This window comes from Cryptotermes secundus, unplaced genomic scaffold (genome assembly GCF_002891405.2).
Source record: "Cryptotermes secundus unplaced genomic scaffold, Csec_1.0 scaffold312, whole genome shotgun sequence".
Lineage (NCBI taxonomy): Eukaryota > Metazoa > Arthropoda > Insecta > Blattodea > Kalotermitidae > Cryptotermes > Cryptotermes secundus.
Genome location: NW_019727091.1, coordinates 335,740 through 349,506, shown reverse-complemented (window position 1 = coordinate 349,506; position 13,767 = coordinate 335,740). Strand labels below are relative to the sequence as shown.

The following is a 13,767-nucleotide window of genomic DNA, read 5'->3' as shown; positions in this document are numbered from 1 at the left end:
TTTCCCCTGCCAATCTTCATTCCACCAATTGCTCCACAATCACCTTCACCTATCATCTGGGGCAAAAAAAAAATAACAGAAGAAAACTAAGAAATTAAGGATGTTTGTTATAAATTATGAGTTATTTTATTATATCGACATTGTATCAGGAATCGTGATGCAGGTAACTATAGTCCTACCACGATATCATGCAGATATGGAGAAAAGTTACAGACCTTTTCTTTCACATATCTGTCAACTGACATCTATATCTGTGCAATTTTATTCCAGTCTGAAAAAAAAAAATATATTTTTATTATAAACAGTATTAGTCCAACCCTGAGTCAGTTTAATTAAATTCACGTCCTCACAGTCATTTTAATGTCAGTATATTTTAATACTCTTTTACTGCATCCTAAGTTTTACAAGTAATTTTCCTGGTTTTTGTTCTGTAAGAAAACATTAAGTAGATGGGATAATTGCCTGACATCACCCATCACTGTGCAAATAATATTCGCATGTATTAAAGAAAGAACCCATTAAGGGTCAAAATACTTTGCATGTATGTCCAGTATACTGGGATTTATATTCAGTTCTTTATGCTATTCTTCTGGTATCTATGTTTAAAATGTTGTGTTCAGCCAGCATTGTTTGATCTATCAACAAACATAGTGAAAAATAAAATCATTTGAAAAACCGCCTGTTCATTAATTAAATAATACATACATTTCATTTCATAAGTCCAAAACAAATGAACATGAAGGTCATCATATCAAACAAACAAATACAAAAATTTAAACAAACACACAGATAACAGAATAATTAAAACTAATTGTTTATGTTATGCTCCACATATTCAGAAACTGTATAAAACGAATTATTCATAAGTTATAAAGACAGCTTATTTTTAAAACTAATTCTATCCTCTTTAAAGCTTTGAATGGTTATGGGCAATCTGCTGAATAGTTTAATAGCTGTAAAAGCAGAAAGATTCGAGTTTGGCAAATATAATTGCTTTCGATTTCTTGTATTCAAACCATGAACATCTAAACCTGAACAAAATTTAGTTTGATTATCAATCACAAACATCAACGAGAGAATGTATTCACATGGCACTGGCAGTATATTCAGTTTCTTAAAAAGATCCCGACATGAGTCTCTAGGTCCCGCTCCAGATATAATCCTTATTTTTTTTTTTTAATTTAAAAACTCTAACATTATTCATTGAGTTATCCCAGAAAATTATTCCATACTTAAGAATAGAGTGGAAATAAGAAAAATACACCATTCGTAAAATTTTTTTACTCATAAAATAAGATAAACTCCTAATTACAAAAATAGCTGAACTAAGTTTAGGGAGAATATACTGTACATGACTCTTCCAATCCAAATTCGTATCAATTTGCAGACCCAAAAATCTTATCACAGGAACTTCATTCATAAACAAATTCCTGCTAGCAACTGCCAGAGAGTTATAAGACTGTTTTAGAGCAAATCTAATAATATTAGTTTTAGTGATATTTAAGGCCAACTTATTAGCTGTGAACCAATTTACAATAAGAGACAGTGTACCCATGACTTTATGCTTAAGCTCAGCATGATTATTGCCGATAACCAAAATACTGGTATCATCAGCAAAAAGAAAAACTGTAGCCAGTTTATTAATATATGGAGGCAAATCATTAATGTAAATAATAAATAGAAGTGGTCCCAAAATCTACCCCTGAGGAACCGCTTGCTTAACTCTTTCCCAAGATGAAGAATAGTCCTGACCATCATTAGTTTTAATGTACACTCTCTGTTTTCTATCCAATAGATATGATTTGAACCAGTTTAATATACAACCCCAGACACCATAATGCTCTAGTTTAGATGTCAATATCTCATAATTAACACAGTCAAAAGCCTTAGCAAGGTCACAAAAAATAATGTACACTGTGAATGGTGTAGTGCTCTATATAGAGAGGAATGACAAGAAATGTACTGCTATTAGTCCAACACAGACATAGGAATCACATACGTGATTGCTGACAGTGTCATTTCATCAACAAACATATGAGGTAAGTATTCATTTACAACATCCATATTTTTAATTTGTTACTTTTTTTTTGTGTCGAAGTAATAAAATTGTGATGTTTTAACCAATTTGCCTCTGTAACATGAAGGCGGAGATAAAACTCCATGTATTCTTGACCTCAGCACTAGATGTGGGTGATTAGTTTTTGTTGTATAGTATAGTATAGTATTTATTGCATTCAAGCAAATCCAATTACAGGCCAACACCACTGGACACAGAACAAGTCAAATATCTTCAACAAATGCTCCAACAATGGAACTAGTCAACATAAAATATACATCAACCTAAAATATACATAACACTATACCATGTTTAATTGTAAATAAAATAAATTAAAATTGTAATAAAAACACATTACATAATAAATTCATTCAACTTAGTAGCTTATATATCTCAAACCATAAAAGATCACAACATCCATCAACTATAATGAGGTATGTAAGTTTTGAGGTTTTCACGGCGATGACAATGAAGAAATTATCATTTATTATCTTATCATTTAGAGAAAAGCTCTTGGTATACATTAGAGTGGAGGCTGAATAGATCTAAGGGGTATAAGTATTGTCACGTGTTTAGTGACTATCTTGGGGTTTAGATCGGTAATTAGATTTATTGCGCCTTTAATAATCGTGATTACAAGTAGCTATAGTGCTAAAGCTAATTCACACACTCTGCAATTCAGTACAGCATGCACTAAGCCTTCTCAGTCTGTTGTGTCTTCACCAGCTGTCTGGTGTAGTTGAAGTTGTAGATCTTTCAGCTTCCGTGTTCACGTCCTTACTGGCTGGCGACTGTCTCAAAACTAACTTGGCGTTGCTACGCAGTGCCTTACAACAATGAGAACTGCTTCGCCTCCACTAGGGACTACTGTCTTACAACAGACTCAGACACAGACTGGTCTGTCTGCCTGAGTGAAAGTTACTTTATGACTGGCGGTTTACTGACAATCAGTTCGTCTTGGCTCCAAGCCCCGTGAGGATCAAGATGAGTTCTATTTTGTAACTGAACTGGTCATAGTTCTTATGTAACATCTCCAAAGACAGGATGGACTTGCCTATTTTGAATAGACCTCACCTTTGTCAAGTGTACATATTGCACATAGCATATGTATACATGGTTATGGGGAAAACCTTTTTTTTTCGCGGGAAGCAGTCGGTCAGATAAAAGTCATAATTTGGAACAAAAACTTCTCATAGGATTTGAGACGTGTCTCTGAGGGTAAAGCCACATGTATATTTAAGTCTTGCATGTGTATACTGAACTCATAGTGCCGCTTCTAAATAAAATTTGCATTAAATGCTATGACTTTGAACGGCCTATGAACTCTAGCAGCCATTTTGTTTCTCTGACACAGCTTCACTAACTTCACTAAGCTCTGTCACGATCTGTTGCACTACAGTGGCGACTTTTGGCGTGCCAGTATTGCTCGAACTGGGAGCGTGTACTGACAGACCTGTGGGTTTGTCGATGTTCTAAAAGACAACCACGTAAATCTGTAACAATTGTATATACTAAATTGTATAAATTGAATGTACACAATAGCTGCGAAGCTATGTCAAAAGTTGGCTGACACTGAAAAGAGCAGTTTGTTCCACGGTGAGTGCGCTGGTAGAATTTGTTCCTTTGTAGTAGACCAAGTTTTTACGGCCGTTCAGTTGGTTTGTCCGGCCGGTAATGTGATGCTGCGTGCGTCTGTATGAACAGCTGCATACGGCGCCGTTACTGGAGAGTTGCGACAACAAAGTTGGCTGCCTGATCTCAGAGCGATGTTGCTGGAGAGTTGCGGCAACTACGTTAGCTACCTGGTCGCAGAGCGAGGTTGCTGGAGAGTTACGGCAGCCACGTTAGCTGCCTGGTCGCAGAGCGTGGTTGCTGGAGAGCTGCGGCAGCTACGTTAACTGTCTGGTAACAGTGAAGAGCTGATGACTCTGATGACTGATCGCTCTGAACTGAATGTGATCACTGATGATTGCAGAGAAGAGCAGAAGATTACTGCCGACAATCAGACGGCACGGTCACTTTTGGCATCGGGCCCCGCCTGGGACCCATGGCCATATTTTTGTTTTGAGTGTAGACTTTTTCTTTCTCTCTCTCTCTCTCTCTTACTTGGTCCTCCTTAACGATAAAAGGAGTGGTTGGTCTTTCTTTTTTATTGTGTTCACTTGCTACACCTTATGGAGGAAATGTGATATACACATCTTTTTTTTTTTTTACTTATTACACTACTCACAATATAACTGATATATTCTATTTTATTTTAATACTAATATGTACAGGGACATCTGTCAGTGTAGGAATGTGCAGCAGCCTATGCATCAATTTATTTAACAATCCGAGACAGCAGTTAGACACTTGAACGGTCGTAGGCCTGACCGCCGCCAAGTTTAAGCCTCTTATATTTCCTATGCCTGGCTTCTCCTTGTCCAATTGTACGTACTTTTGGATTTTCGTGATTTAGGATGACATCTGCCTGCCTTCTGCATAATTTAGTTATGTATTCATACACGTACGGAATTTTTAACGCCAAGTGCAAATCGCGGATCGGTGTGCGCCCGTCAAGATTGCCAATAGGTCATTATTGATCTAATTAGTGCTTTGTACACGATTAATTTAATGTGTGTGCTCAAATGCTTGCTTTTGAATGTAGAGTATATCCTAATGTACGTGCCCAAGGCCTTGGCTGAGGTTTTCTCTAGGTGCAATCTCCATGTCATCCTCCTATCGCAGGTGACACCGAGATATTTTATACTATTAACAAACGGGATGTTCCGTCCGTTTAGATGTAGGGCGTCCTCAGGCATTCTACGCCTTCTGGAGAAGTAGATAGCCTGAGTCTTCCCTTCACTAATTTTCATGTTCCAGTGCTGACACCATGACCCCACGACAGTGAGACCACGCTGGAGTTTGTTGAAAACTCGTCGCTCATGTTTCTCTGTTGCGTATATACAAGTATCGTCCGCGAACAGAGCAAGGTGTATTCCAGGTGCCGCGGGGGCATCATTTATATATAAGCTGTACAGCACTGGGGCAAGGACGGAACCTTGTGGCATCCCTGCCGCTACTTTCCTGGGCGAAGAAAGTTCGCCTTCTACTGAAACTTTAAATTTTCTGTTTGTTAGAAATGAAGCAATCAGCTTTACGAGACTGGTCGAAAATTGTAACTCTGTGAGTTTATATAGTAGGACGGGGTGCCATGTTGTGTCAAAGGCCTCTTCAATGTCCAAGAATATAGCAGCCGTCGACATATTGTTATTAAAATTAAGAGAGACGTGATCCGTTAGCCTCATACATTGGAGTGTCGTGCTGTGACGCGCACGAAAACCAAACTGGCTTGCGTTTAGCAAGTTTCTTTCCTCTAAGTGTCCATGGATAATTCTTAGAATTACTTTGCCGAAAAGTTTGCCCGTAGTGGACAGGAGGCTAATCGGACGGAAATTTTGTGGGAATTTTGGGTTTTTGCCGGATTTTGGCAAAGCTATTATTTTGGCTTCCTTCCAAGGTGCCGGGAAGTGAGAGAGTCGAAAACAGTGGTAAAATAAATGCGTTAAATGAACGAGAGTTCTTCTTGGAAGGTGCCCGAGACATTCATTTGGAATGCCATCAATTCCGCAGGCCTTTCCTAATTTTAGGGATCGAATTTCTTTGGAGACGTCACATGGTCGAAATTTAGGTGAGGGGTTTTCTTCGACTGTAGTCAGCAGAGCTTGGACTCGGGCCTCCACCCGCCGTTCATGGTCAGTGTCACACATTTTGTGCGGCTTGAACAGGTTTTCTAGATAATTTGCAATTTATATTGGCTTTTTCGTTTGGAAAAAATGCTGGTCCGAAACGCCTATGAATTGCAGTTGGTGCCTCTGGTCCACCCCTCTTTCTGAGGGATTTCGTAATAGGCCATATTGCAAGAGGTGTAATCTCACATATCTCTATCTTGGTTTCCCACCGATCAAGTGCCTTCTTCTGGGCCATTCTTCTTATAGTTTTAGTGACCCAGTTCACTGCCGTTTTGCATGCTGGATCCCTGGTTTGTTGCCAAAGTTTTCTGAGCCCCTGCTTGTGTTTGAGTAGTCGGTCTAGCACAGATGGGCCGCGATTACGAAATGAGGTTGTGGTTGTTTCTGTCGACAGCATATATGCTGATGCCATAGAGGCTGCAAAGTCGCGAGCTGCTTTGTCAGCTTCAATACATGAATTAATTTTGATTCTTGGGGATACTAGGGCAGAAGCGAGGCTTTGAAACCGCTCCAAATCTGTGATTTTTTCAACTGGATCCAAGATTTCTCTGGCTTTAACATGATCCAAGATGCAAAACATTGTGGGTAGGTGATCTGAATCCATGATGTCCAGAACTCTGACTTCTGAGAACCGAACATCTATATGGACCACAATGTCCAGGACATCACCTCTCCCATCAGGAACGAAGTGGGTAGGATATTGTGGCGCCGAATGTTCAAAATTACAATTAACAAATAGACCTAAAAGCTTCAAACCTGAAGGGTTTGCGACGTTACTATTCCAAACAGGGTGCTTTGCGTTCAGATCACCTGCCAAAATGGATTTTGTTCTGAAGTTTAAGAGCTCTGTGATGTCTGCGTCTCTCCACGCTCTAAGTGGAGATTTATAAACAGATGCAAGCAGCATTTCAGTATGACCAATCGGTATGCAAACCCCCGTTGCTTCTAATGAAAGGAGGGGAGGTAGGTCAACATGAGTATGTGGGATTCCATTTTTGACTGCAACGGCAGTTCCGCCCTTATGCCCGTCCTGGCGATCATTCCGATATATATATATTGTCACGTGTTTCGTTACTGAAGACGCCGTTCGGATTGTTAATTGGTTTATTTAACAACCTACAAATCACGGCTATAATTAATTATAACAATATTGCGGGGTTTCACACTTTATAACCCTAATCGCAAATCAAATCACGCTATTGTCAGTAGACTACACGTTTCACAGTACGGGAGCTATACAAGTGTCACTGTGTTACACACTCCCAATTAATTCTCAGTTATCACAGACTGTCACTGATTATCACACTTTTACTCGTAACTCGCCGCTGGCTAGATTCCAACTCTACTCGCAGGCTGCTGCCTTGAGAACTGTTGATAACACACTCGCTCGACTACTACTGAACTCGCCGCCGGCCACATTACAACTCACTCGCAGGCAGCGCAGCTCTCTTATATAGTGGCTGTGTGTGCCTGTTACGTAGCAACGCTGTTACCTCATGCCGTCTTACGTCACCGCGCGTTGCGCGTTACGTTACCGTGCGGAGGGGGGATGACGGAGCGCTGACTCACCCGCCACGTCACTGCTGGTGGGGGGGTTCTCCGTTCTCAACATGTCACAATATGATAATTTGGAATATAGAACCTCATATGTGGTTTCAGATGTCTCCGAGAAAAGGGCCACATCTATTTTTAGGTCTTGCATCTGTTTTCGTAGCTCAAAGGCCAGTCTTCCAATGCCGTTGGCATTGAACGCTGCAATTTTGAGAGGCCTATGAACTGTTACTACCACTGCGATTCAGTGGACTAAAAACAGCCTTGGTGATAACTGCAACTTTTTCCTCTTCGGATGCAGCACCTGAGAGCCCTGTCATAATCTGCTACACCATAGTGAAAGCAACGAACATATCGTCCGTTGCATTACTATTTACATTTTTTTCCTGCACTGACTGACCTGAACCTTTGATGTTGATTTGTTGATTCTGGGGACTATTAGGCGCCTTCTGCTGCGCTGAGGGTTGCTTCGCTTCCACCGAGCTGTGTAGAACAGAGGCGAACGTCCGCTCGGATGCTGCATATTTGGAGAAGAACGTTCTTCCTGAAGACCCTTGATTTGTCAAGCGTTGGTTCTTCCTTCGCCGCAGCTCCTCCTTCGCATGACTGCAGCCCCTGTAGTTGGTTGGATGTGGTGTTTCCCCATCTTTCAGCTCACAGTTGCAGCATCTTTGGGTGCTCTCGGTATTCTCCTTTTCCGGGCATTCACGGTAGCGGTGACCACCCCCACAACATAGGCATTGAGGAGGCTGCCTGCAGTGGACCCAAATGTGGCCAAAACGCTGGCAGTTGTAGCACTGGGTCAGACCATTTTTTTTATTTGTAAGCCTCTACTTTGGCAATTATGTTGAGAGTTTGGTGATTTTGAAGATTTCCTGGGATTTGTGGTTTCTCGCCAGGGTGACAAGGAAAAGGGGAAGGGATACGAGTGTGTCTCCTCCTGTCGGAGGACGTTTCGCCGTTATCTGCTTGACGCTGATGGCTTCGTAGCCCAGCTCCTGGAGGGCCACTGTGAGGTCTTCTGACGAGGTGTTACTCGGCAGATGCCTGATAACAGCTTTCACAGGTTTGTCTCCTTTGGTGTAAAAGGTAAAGAATGGGAGACCTTTTTGACTCAGTAGGTTTTGTGTTGCTTTATAATCTGCCATATTTTTGGTTGTGATTCGGGTACCGGATGCGTTGTTCCGGAAGAGGAATTCCCCTGTCACAACAGCTTTCATTTCTTTCTGAAGGCTAAGGATGTTAGCTTCAGAAGTTAGGATTATAGGTGGTGGTCTGCCTTTGCCAGTGTCTTCTGTAGATGGCCCTTCACCACTTTCTGTTCCGTCCACGGGTATGGACCTGAGCGGGACAGAGAAATTCTTTGTTGCTACAGGCCGCGGCTTTTGGTTGACCGGGAGTGGTCTAGATCTTCCCTTTGCCTCCTTCTTGGTGCTGCTGCTGCCGTCGTCAGAGTCGCTGTTTCTCTTTCGACGTCTGCTGTGGGGCGCATCCTCTGTGTCTTGCGTGGTTTCCGGCAGGACAGACTCCATCAGTTCCCTGTGTATTGCTGCGTAGAGTCGCAGCATTCCAGTGAACAGGGCCTTCCCGTCCAGATGTTTACATAATATAGTCTTCTCAGACTCTGCTTTTTCTAGCAGGCGTTTCCAGGTATCTCCGTTGCCATTTTCCTGCGGAGAAGACTGGATGAGCTGTCCTATTTTCAGGAGCGCCATCCGAATTAAGTTGATCTCCTCCGTTGCATCGGGATTGTTGGCTAGTAACTTTTCATGTTGCTTGTCAAAGGAAGCCAGCACGGAACGCCATCGTACCTCGCACTGAGTGGGCACTAAGACTGAAATACCTTAATCTAACTCCAGTCCTAACTCTCGAATCTCACTCCTCTCAATCACTGACTCTACACCACAAAATTTGTTCTCAATCCTAACTCCTGTTTCACTCACTCCGTTCTTACTCGACTGATCACTGACCCTGATGATTGCGAGCTTTGGGCTCCGCTTTTATACCATGCTTGCTAGGCGGAGGTTAAACTTGTAGTTGCGATTGTGAGCGCTGATTGGCTAGCGCACGTGATGATTTAATGGTGGACTGCACATCGAGTGCTGTATAAATACGTGTAGTGGCAACAATGTACGGCAATGTGATATTGACTAAGAGTGAGTGCTGTCTGTTAGACCGGCGAAACTGCGTGTTAGTATGTGGGATGTTCCCACAGACCTGTTCTCTGAATTTCCTGTTGTGGTAGATGCTACTGCATGGGGACACATATTCAAGTTAGTAAAAATATCCAATATCAAATTTCAACAAAATCTGTGTAACAGTTTATGAGATAATTGGAAATTCATATGATTTTATATAAACTAGGCTTTATTATGGGCCACTATGGCTGAAAATCGGAAATACCCAATAACGTTTGATGGAAGCCTCCCGAGACAAATTTAAATAAAACCCTGTGAATTGGTCTATGGGATACATGGAAAAATTAATTTATGGCCTTATGTAAACTTGGCTGTATTATGGAATAATATGGAAGAACATCGGAAATACACGATATACTTTGATGAGCCTTCCATGTCGAATTTAAACAAAATATTTAAAACGGTTTGTGGGGTAAATGGAGAAGTTCATTTGTGGTTATATGGACCACACGGTCAATATGGCTGAAGGTGAAAAATGCTCGAAAACTTTAAGCAATAATCTTCAATTCAAACTCAAAGAAAAACAATCTGTTCAACAGTGTTAGCACTAAAACTAGCTCTCAAACAGACGTGAACGCCACATGGCCATTTTCTTGAATTCGTAAAGAATCTCTATAAATTACTAATTCTGCCTCTGCGAATGCGCGTGCGCACAGGCAAACATTCAGAAACGTAATAGATTGCGTGTCTATCGTGATTTAGTAGTCGTGTATCATTACTAGCTGCCATTTAAGTTCTTGTTGCCAACATGCTTTTCATGCCCACTACTATTTCACTCTGCCGTCATTGTACTGTTTCCTTCTTGCACCTTGCATTAAACGTGGGATTCACAGCACGCTCTGCTTTAAGCCTGGTTCTCCATACACGTCCAGTCTTCGCCGCTTCTAAGCTCTGACTGACGTTAGGACTCTTCTGTTCATGCTTTAGAGCCTCCGTTTTATGCATGTTATATTTGTAGAAAAGGGTCGGGTAGTAGAGAATAGACGAGGCGTTACGGTTTGCTTGGAGATACATGAAGTTATAAGTCTGGAAACCTCAATGAACAAGAGGCGCGCGTATGGTGGCATATGACGCCCTCTCATGGCTCAGTTCACGATGCTTTGTTGTGGAGCTCATAAGTAACTAAAGGAAGAAAAGCCCTTCTTCAGAATGTGATACTTACTGAGTTTCCGAACTATTTTTATAACACACGATTATGTCCACTGTCAAAAGTCACACGTAAGTAAAACAATTTTGTATACCATCCAGTATATTGAAATGTGAGGTTATGAAACCGTTCGAAAATGTAAGAGTTATGTTTGTATACCGACTTATCGGTATACATATTGTCACAGTGTAAAATAAAAAGCAGACAACAGTAGTTTCTATTTGCATAATCCGTTCTGCACACATAGGTTCTTAGCTTAGGCTCGATTAGGTGATTTTGAGTGCCGATAATAAAGAGCTACCGCCTAACAAGGATACGAAACCATTGTTATGCAAGTAGGAGGCTGCACAGACTGATGTCGAAAGGAAGTATGATGTCCGAAATATATCTTCGGGTCTAAAAATGCTTTTGAGGCGGAACTAATAATTACGGTACTTCCCGTTCACAATTAGCCTGCCACGTGGAAGCTTGCATCCTGAAATTGGAAACCAAAATTGCCAACATATCGAATTTTAAACCGATTTTAACTTGTCGAGTTTCGGATTGAATAAAACTTGACTGATGTGGATATAACTATGAGGACTAGCGTAGAAAATTTGGCATTAAATTGTGGAGTTAACATCCAGAAATTTAACGAAGTGTTATAATGCTCATTCCTGTGAAGCGTCAGGGTGCATTACACTGAGTGAAATTAGTTTTTGAGGTTTGTATAACTCGTATTTACCTTGGACGCAAGAAAGTAACTGACGAAGCCAAAAGGTAAGAGCGAAATTTTATTTATATAGATAAAGCCTAATACCAACTTTGTCTTTTATTGTTGCTGTAACCGACTTATCCTGAAAGTATTAATATGTGACCGAATCGGAATTAAATAGGATTACGAGAGATGCAGTGTTGGAAACACAGACTCTCGCTAAGTAAATACATTTATAATTCGCTGGTACTTTAATGAGATAGTTTCAGATTGGTACCACTATTGTTCGTTTTTAGTTCTAGTTGTCTCCCTGAATGTGGCTTAAGTAAGAAACGGTTATTATTTGTTTCCAATTTGAAACTGTACGGCTAATGCCTTATTGTCATTCCAGTTGTAACAGTGTTCCATTTCCATATGAAAGAACAGTGTGTGGAAAACGCTGGTTAACTGTTTGAGTTGTCGAAATATAGGTTATGTTAAGAAGGTAAGGTTATGTTACGGACTTTACGTATCAAACTGTAATCACTTAGAATGCAGTATGGAGATAGAAATGAACAGAGAGAGAGAGAACCTGAAATGACGTTGAACGTAGTATAATAACAGTAGATATGTAAGAAATATTAGAACATGAAGTACATTATTAAAAGTTTGGTTATGAGGCAGTAGATGAATTTACATGTTGAAATAAGGGTAAGGATATATTTATTTATTTATTTATATTTAATGTGGCTTCCAGAGATCTATGTACATAGATATTGAATCTGTCATCGTTTATACTAGATAACAAAATAATAAGATATATAAATCAGACTGGATATCACAAAGTATAAAACATACATATACATCTATGATAGGCCACATATAATGTATCACTCACTATGTAAGGTAACACTATGATAAAATAATTGAGCATACAGTGTAAATCCGACTGTACATCCATTTCACAATAACAATCCTTTATGTACAAAATATAAAATCTGCACATACATCTACAGTAGGCCACATATAATATATTCCTTTCAGTGCCTCAACAAACAACGAAGGAAGCAGCTCAATAACAAATACAGACTCTTAACCAACTATATAAAGAAGAAGAAACTGCTCAGACCACGAAGGGCAGCAGTCTACCCAATCTCTGTTTGATAGAAGAGGCACGAAGACACGTACCTTAGCAATTTAAGATTTTAAATATTAAGAATTTTATTAATATTTTAACACACCACATTTTAGCGTAATTAAAATCTTATATATAAAACTTTGGGCAACTGTGGACTTGATGTACTATGATTTATGTAATAGTAGTTTTCTTAATGTGTAGTTATTTTTCTTCTGAAGATGGTCATTAATTGACCAAAACATGAAAGACATCATATATATATATATATATATATATAAACATACATATGAGTCACACATTGAGTCACACTGGACAGTGTGGTCAAATCATTCTATAGTAATGACTAGTTGAGAGATCAGAATGAATAAAGTTAAACTTCTTTATGAGAAACTTGATTGCTCACTGAAAGTGTAGTGAAACTGAAACACTTCTAATTAAGTTAAGCATCTGTTTTTTTGGGGGGGGGGTATATTTGTCTGTTGCTGATAAGAGGGCTGGACTGCACAGAAAATTCCCTGTAAAATTATATAAAGCCTGTTTGATCTAGGACCCAGGATACATCATACCTTGTGTAGACAACCTTATGGAAGAAAAGTTTTATGTGTGTTTAAATTTCCTTCCTATGTATGCATACTGGAAGTATGGTCAAGCTGGTATGTAGTAACTTTCCAATGATGGTATAATGACACATATCACTAACTGAGAAATATGCAGCCTCATTCAGACAGTAGCTGGAATACAGGAACTGGTAATGAAGATGGTTACATAATTGGCATTAGACCACCGAATCCCATGTTGAGTGGTCCCGTGTCATAGTAGCATGGTATGACCTTCTGTTGCATGTGGAAGAGAAGGCCTTTAGATACAAATATAGCTGTGAGTATATTTGAAGACATGTTCTTCTAGTTTGGTAATGGGATACTGTGCCAACAGCTCACCATACAGAAGTAGCATCATCATCATCATCATCATCAGTAATCTGTCAAGACGACAGGTCCACAGTCTCTTTCAAAACAATTCCTCCACTTAATGCGATTAGAGCTTTCTCCTTCAAATGACAGTATCCTCTTCTGTCCCCAAGGTCATCCAGCATCTTCTTACGTCTTCTTCCTTGTCTTCTTGTCACTTCTATCCGCCCATCTATCTTTCCTTCGATAGCTTCTTTTAGAAGGCAGTTTCTGCGTAAAACATGACCAATCCAATTAGCCTTCCGTTTTCTTATTTCATGTAGGATATTCCTCTGCTCACTGACTCTAATTAACACTTCTTCATT

The 13,767-nt window shown here is 40.1% G+C and overlaps 1 protein-coding gene across 5 annotated transcripts in view; it reads left to right on the top strand.

Annotated features, from left to right (window-relative positions):
* The first annotated feature begins 10,613 nt into the window (after window positions 1-10,613).
* The window catches only part of LOC111864357, a 45,809-nt gene continuing 42,655 nt past the window's right edge, over window positions 10,614-13,767 (top strand). Inside the window, exons 1-2 of one of the 5 annotated variants that reach the window (XM_023851555.2) lie at window positions 10,614-10,754; window positions 11,769-11,861. The gene's annotated coding sequence lies outside the window, so the exon portion shown is untranslated. Of the gene's footprint in view, window positions 10,755-11,141; window positions 11,443-11,768; window positions 11,862-13,061; window positions 13,371-13,767 lie in introns of those variants that run through there. The other 4 variants (XM_023851554.2, XM_023851558.2, XM_023851557.2 and 1 more) reach the window with 4 other exon arrangements.